The 7,580-nt window shown below is 47.5% G+C and overlaps 1 protein-coding gene across 1 annotated transcript in view; it reads right to left on the bottom strand.

The window, feature by feature from the left end:
* The window catches only part of LOC147726190 (uncharacterized), a 606,971-nt gene that overhangs the window by 181,040 nt on the left and 418,351 nt on the right, over positions 1-7,580 (bottom strand). The gene's annotated exons all lie outside the window — the stretch shown is intronic.

Raw genomic sequence — 7,580 nt, 5'->3', positions numbered from 1 at the left:
CAGTAGAGCAGTGCCACATTGTAGCCTAACAAATGGTAAAGTATAACTACTAATTCGGTTGAAGTTCTTTCACATTAGCAATGGTTCTTTGTCAAGCAGAGTAAGAATATATCATCGACAACTGTGGAAAGAAAGAATGCGACAGTACAGGGCCTGTGTGGAATTATTGATAACTATATTCAACATAAGGTCTCTGTAGCCAGATACCCGAGAGCCTTGCTGGTCACTATAAATCCATTCACAACAACACTCAATGGGGTTGGTCTGGAAGGTGTCACGTTTACTCCCCGTGATCCAGTCGATGCAAATATGGTTCCACCTCCAAATGTCACCAACACCCAGAAGTGTAAACACAGGGTGTTCGAGGCATTAGGCGAGGGAGAAAAATAACAAACTAAAATAAAAAATGTGGGATGGGTAAAGGTAGGGTCAGCAGGGAAAGGATACCTGTAAGAGAAGACAAGACAGGCATCAGTGAAGTGATGTCCTAACATACAAGGGTACTCTCATATAGTCTCACTAAATAGTCTGCAAGTCTCCCGCCTACTCATGGGAAATGTAGTTTCATAGTACGGTAGGCGCTTAGGGGCTGCGTAACCTGACAGAAGGTATAGTAGATAGAAAAGGAGAAATTGCTTTTTTTCTAGGTGTCCCCTCACTCACCAGGGTTGCCCCTTGGTGACATGCTTCATCATTGGGGCCATCCCAGTCCTCTACGGCCTGGGGCGTGCTGCGACTTGCGAATTACGTAGGAGCACTTACAAATGACTATGTGTGGTGCAGATAGTGGAGTGGACTAAGTGATGTGTTAAGGGATCAATGTAGAAGCCGAGAGAGAGCAAAGAAATGCAGTCACAGTCAGAGAAAAAGGCAAGGGATACTGTATCTATGTGGTTGTAGTGGTCCTGTTGGAAGTGGTAAGTAAGTTGCCCGCAGAAAAAAAATCCTCCTATTAGCGGCACTCCTCCATTGCAGCCGACGCTTCGTCCACCGATGTTGGTCACCAGAAGACACCCTGTCCACTGCCTGCCTGATGCTGAATTGTGGCTCGCTACTGTGAAGCCTGACTCCATCCTTTTTTCCCCATTGCAGAGACTGAAACCCGGCCTGTAATTATTCAACGAAAAACAGGAAGTGATATAATATTACAACACCACTGATAAATAAATATAAGGTATGTAGGCTGTGGAGTGCAAAAAGTCACAATTTGTTTTTCCTAGTAGACAGACAGTACAATGTTTTTGAAAGTGCGTACTCTGAGTCACCTTTTGAAGGATAAATAAGTATGGGCAAATTAATGTAGCGGATCTTGCCCCTCAAGCTAGGTGTACTGTAAACTGTGTTTTAGAACAAAAATAGATCTTCCTAGCAGTGCTCCCACCCAAAAAACGAGGCCTAGCAGAAAACTGGAGACAAAACTTACTTTGAAAGTAAAAGTAGGCCGAAGTACCCTAATTACCCATTACCCCCCGTGGATTGCATTCAAACCACTTGCAAGCAACCAAGCAAAAGTAGCCATAGCCAGCATCGCTCCAAGACTCGAAATCCCCCCCACTCAAACACATGCAATAGAAATACTGCTAACCCTAACGAACCCTAAGTTAAGAATAGTGGCAAAGGCTTTCTTTAACTATGCCAAATCCCCCCTTTCCCACCATGGATTTTCTTCAAATGACTTGCAACCAAAATTACACATTCTCACGAGTGCTCTAAGACCCCAGAACTCAGTTTGAAAAATCTAGAACACCCCGATACACATGCAATCCTGCTGCTAGGGCTAACCCTAACGAACCCTAAGTTACAAAAAGTGCCAAAACTAAAGGCTTTTCCGCGCGGATTTTGTCCCAACCACTTCTACCCGGTATTAGACCTTCCCAGGAATGCCCCAAGACCCGGCAACCCACCCGCCAAGAAGCATAACACCCCCAAACAGGCCAAAAGCAAAATCTCATACTTGCAATATTTCTGGGCCTTCGGTCCAAACGCGCTGCGTAGCTAGGCCATAAGTCGGGGTTGGCACGACGGATTTCCTGAAAAGCAAATGCAATCAAGATTAGAGTGTCCCAGCAGTGCTCCCAGACCACGAAACTCACCCAGAAACACCAGGAAGCCCCCCAAACAGGCCCCCGAAAACGCTACATAGAGCAAAATGTCAGAAATAGCCCCAAAAAAAATCGGCCTGGATTTAGTCCCAACCACTTCTACCCGGTATTAGACCTTCCCAGGAATGCCCCAAGACCCGGCAACCCACCCGCCAAGAAGTATAACACCCCCAAACAGGCCAAAAGCAAACTCTCATACTTGCAATATTTCTGGGCCTTCGGTCCAAACGCGCTGCGTAGCTGGGCCATAAGTCGGGGTTGGCACGACGGATTTCCTGAAAAGCAAATGCAATCAAGATTAGAGTGTCCCAGCAATGCTCCCAGACCACGAAACTCACCCACAAACAGACGGAACCCCCCCTAAGAGCACCTCAAAGGCAAGCAAGTCATCAAAAACACAAAAAATTTTCCGCCTGGGATTTGGTCCAAAACACTTTTATCCGGTATTAGAGCTTCCCAGCAATGGCCCCAGAGCCGTCAACCCAGGAGAAAACGAGTAGAAGACCCCCAAACAGCCAAAGAGCAAAAGTACAAAAATGGGGACTTAGTCAATTTTTCACAAATTTCCCAAATCACTCCGCGCGCGCTCTGCAGCTAGGCCCTAAGTCCCCTCTGCCACCATGGATTTGCTTCAAACCTCTTGCAAAGTAAAGTAGATATAGCCAGCAGTGCTCCCAGACCACGAAACTCACCCAGAAACACCAGGAAGCCCCCCAAACAGGCCCCCGAAAACGCTACATAGAGCAAAATGTCAGAAATAGCCCAAAAAAAAATCGGCCTGGATTTAGTCCCAACCACTTCTACCCGGTATTAGACCTTCCCAGGAATGCCCCAAGACCCGGCAACCCACCCGCCAAGAAGTATAACACCCCCAAACAGGCCAAAAGCAAACTCTCATACTTGCAATATTTCTGGGCCTTCGGTCCAAACGCGCTGCGTAGCTAGGCCATAAGTCGGGGTTGGCACGACGGATTTCCTGAAAAGCAAATGCAATCAAGATTAGAGTGTCCCAGCAGTGCTCCCAGACCACGAAACTCACCCGCAAACACCAGGAAGCCCCCCAAACAGGCCCCCGAAAACGCTACATAGAGCAAAATGTCTGAAATAGCCCAAAAAAAATCGGCCTGGATTTTGTCCCAACCACTTCTACCCGGTATTAGACCTTCCCAGGAATGCCCCAAGACCCGGCAACCCACCCGCCAAGAAGCATAACACCCCCAAACAGGACAAAAGCAAAATCTCATACTTGCAATATTTCTGGGCCTTCGGTCCAAACGCGCTGCGTAGCTAGGCCATAAGTCGGGGTTGGCACGACGGATTTCCTGAAAAGCAAATGCAATCAGGATTAGAGTGTCCCAGCAATGCTCTCAGACCACGAAACTCACCCACAAACAGACGGAACCCCCCCTAAGAGCACCTCAAAGGCAAGCAAGTCATCAAAAACACAAAAAAATTTCCGCCTCGGATTTGGCACAAACCACTTTTAGTGCTTCCCAGCAATGGCCCCAGACCCGTCAACTCACCTGCAAAGAGGTAGAACAACACCCCCACAAGTGCTGAGTCTTTCTTCATTGGGCGTAAACCAGCCCTCTGCTTTGATGGAAATAGGAGTCTGGAGGAGGAGGATAGAGGAGCATGTTCTTCTGAACTTGTGAACCTGAGGAATGCAGACTGCGGCACCTTCAAATAAATTAGCAAACAAGTGAAGACAGTTCTGCTGATGGGCTTGTCTTTGTGATTATCTGATTAAAGTTTGAATTATATTAACTGTGCACAACAAAGAAAGACAGACACACAGGAATAAAAGTGAATAAGGATGAAAAAGAAAGTTATTGATTCGTTGTCTCATTTTCAGGGCTCGAAGTCGGAATCACGGTCCAGGAATAAGAATAAGGCTTCGTCATCATACTCTGCGAATTCAGCCCGGGTGAGGTCAGTGCCACCTGACAGAGTAGAAATTCCCTCATCTATGGTGCTGGCCACCTCCTCTTCATCCGGCACGCTCTCTCGTACTCTTATATCTGGTGGTATGAGGTGCTGATTCATCTTGATCATTGTTAACCTCTCCACATTTTTGGGCGAGAGGCGGCTCCGTTTGGGAGTTACAATCCCACCAGCCGCACTGAAAACCCGTTCAGAAGACACACTTGCGAGTGGGCAAGACAAGTAGTTTAAAGCCAGGTTGGTGAGCTGTGGCCACAATTCTTTTTTCCCATGCCAATACGCCAATGGGTCAGAATTAACATAGACCTCTGTGGAGTCATTCAGATAGTCCTTCACCATCGACTCAAGGTCCTCCTCCAAGGTTCCTCCACTTTGCGTAGCTCTTGCTGTGCCTCTGACCTTTTGAGAACCAAACCCACGCAGAGCTAGCCAATCCTCTTCAGCCTCCAATGTTTCTGTTGTCTTTCGTGCAGATGATCCGGTTGCCGGTGTCTTTAACGGCTGAGAGGTCACTTGTGCCACAGCCACAGGTGCAGAAGTGGATTGTTTTGACTGGGGATGGCCTGCTGATGTACTGCCATTTCCTTCAATTTCCAGCCGTTCTGTTTCAAACTTCTTGGCTGACAAGGCTAGCCAACGTTTGTACTTTGTAACATCTTCATCACCAAAAGGAAAGAATGCTCTGCCTGCCAGCGCCTTTTTGTAGCGTGGATCCAGAATAGTAGCACAAATGTAATGCTGTTCTGAGTGGATCTTTTGAAGACGTTCATCACCTTGTAGGAGCTCTAATAATTGCTCAGCCAGAAGCAAAGAGTCTTTCTTTTTGTCATCTTTTCGAAACACAGAACACACCTCCTTCAGTTGGTCCTCCAGCATGTACAACAATGGGATAGCTTTTCCCAAATTAGAGTCCTCCTTGCTGACTGCACGCGTGAAGACCTCAAAAGGACGAAGCATGCGTGTTAGGCTTTCAACTATGTTCCATTGCGGCCCACCCATCCTCAGCTCCTCTATACCCTCTTTCAAGAAATATTGATCGAGTTGCGTATACTGCTCATACAGACGCTCAAGCATGTAGAAGGTTGAGTTCCAACGTGTTACCACCTCCTGGATGAGTGCTTTCACTGGCATTTGACATTGATATAGCATGCTCCTCAGCTGCTTCCGGGCCTTAAAAGAATGCCTGAAATGCTTGCAAATTTTTCGGCAGTTCTCCAATACACTGTACGCTGCACTGCTTTTATTACCCAAGAATTTTTGGACAACCAGGTTTATACAGTGCGCCAAACACGGCACTCTGAAATAGTAACCGTCCCTCATGGCCTTAACTATATTGGAGCCATTGTCCGTGGAAACATAACCAACCTTGCGTTTTAGTGGGGACAGACAGTTAAGGACCTTTGTGTTAAAGACATCCAAAATGTTTTCTGCTGTGTGACGTTTCTCCAAACCAAACATGGCTAGTGTTGCATGTTTCCGAGCACCTTTAAAAACAATGTTAGTGTCAACACCTGAGTTTAGCTTTGCTTTAGCCCCTGAAAAAGAGACCCAGTGTGCAGTGATGCACATGTAATCAGCGCCTGCGCCACTGGTCCACATGTCTGTTGTCAGATGTATAGTGTGAACAGCACTCTTCTGCAAAGCTGCCCCAATCACCTTCAGAACATCTTCATGTAGTGCTGGAACCGCAACTCGGGCAAAATAGAACCGGCTAGGAACCTTCCATTTAGGGCAGAGCACTGCCACTAATTCTAGAAAACCAACCCCTTCTACAAAAGAAAAAGGGAGAAGGTCCAGAGCTAGCATTTTAGCCAGCTTAGTGTTATACAGACGGGTCATTGGGTGGTTGCGTTCATATTGCGCTTCTGTAAACAACATCTTTTTAATGTTGCCCTGGACCAATGATTTACGGGATGATGATGATCTCTTCGACCCAGTTACGCTCGCTGATGAACTTTTCCGCATTGATGTCTCACTCTCTCCCACACTCTTAGTGTGGCTCCCATGGGGTGTGCTGCTGACATGGGAACTGGGTGTAAGTGAAGTGTTTGAATCGTCTTCTTGTACCTCCTCGTCATCAGCAGATGACAAATCAACGTTTTCATTACGTGCAATTCCGGCTTTCTTGACCGCCTCTAGGTGCGGAAACCATTGGACAGGGTGCGCTCTCTCAAGATGACCTCTCTGGCCTCCGGTACCATAGTTAGAACCAAGCTTACCACGACTAACTAGAAGCTTACAAAGGCTACAAATGGCTACGTTTTCCTTTTTTGGGCAAACACTAAAGAAGTCCCAAACTGGAGACTTGAAATGTCTTCGGGGGCCGGAGGAGGCGGCGATACTGGTGGTGGTGGTCCTGCTGCTAATGACAGATGAAGTGGAGGATGTGGATTGCCGAACTTCAGTACGTTTTGCACTTTCACCACCACGAATTGAGGTCGAGGACGAGGTGGGTACCTTCTTGCGAAGAAATATGGAAGCGGTAGGTTTTGGTGTACTACTTAACTCCAAATCTAATGATTCCATTTCCATTGCCTCCTCGCCGACATCATCATCACGCTCAGCAGCTTCTCGGGATAGGGTCAAAATGTCTCTTTGCTGCATGCCCGGTGGGGCTGCAGTGACCTTTGTGATGACTGGCTCGTCGTCATCGTGAGAGGCTTCATCACCAGCAGTATCTGTCACTTCTTGTTGAGCCTCATCACACTCCATAGGTTTGAGTTTTTGGACGACCTTCCTTTTACGCTTAGGTAACGGTGTCAGATCATGGTGTGCCTCTGCCTCACTGTCAGACCGCAGTTGTGGTTCCCAAGACAGATCACTTGCACCAGAACGAGGTGGGCTTGAAGAAGATGTAGACACCCCCCTTGATCTTTTCCTTGCTAGGGATGTGGAAGACAATGAATGATCATCAGGAGGAGTGGCTTCCAATGATACCTCAGCTTCATTGTCGATTTCCAAATGTGCCCCTACTTCGGGAGGAACAACTATTGTGGGCACTTGTGAACGTCCATGCACCTTTGCTTGCGCATCTCCTTTTGCTGCCTCTCCTTCCACATGTACTTGGGCGTGTACTTGCACATGGTGTTGTTGTTGCGGCTGTGGTTGTTCAACACTTGTCAGATGAGTTACAACAACCTGTGTTGATTCAGGGACATTGCTGCTACTTTCTTGCGATGAGCCAACATCACTGGTCGATGGTGATTGGAGAAGTACACTGACTGCCTCTGAAGCACTCAAGGGCTTTGACTTAAGTTGGCGTGGTGGTGGAGGCACTGAACCCAATGGAGCAGGGGTGCTGCTCTCAGGTTGGTCCCCAGCAGATCCTGCTGCTGCAGGCGTACTTTTTTTTTTGCTCCCAAAAAAAGTGGCGGGTGGCACACCAGCCTCCTTGGTAACTTGCTTCTTCTGCTCCTTACTAGCAACTTTCTTGCTAGAGGAGCTACGGAGAACTTTCTTTGGGGCCATCTTCTTCAGAGCAGGTCAGACAGCAGGCCGCAGTTGCACGAATTGTAGAGTTGTCTGAGGCCAGAC

The sequence above is a fragment of the Lissotriton vulgaris genome, chromosome 3_1 (assembly GCF_964263255.1).
Source record: "Lissotriton vulgaris chromosome 3_1, aLisVul1.2, whole genome shotgun sequence".
In the NCBI taxonomy this organism is placed as follows: domain Eukaryota; kingdom Metazoa; phylum Chordata; class Amphibia; order Caudata; family Salamandridae; genus Lissotriton; species Lissotriton vulgaris.
The sequence above is the reverse complement of the archived record's forward strand: the minus strand, read 5'-3'. Positions and strand labels throughout refer to the sequence as shown.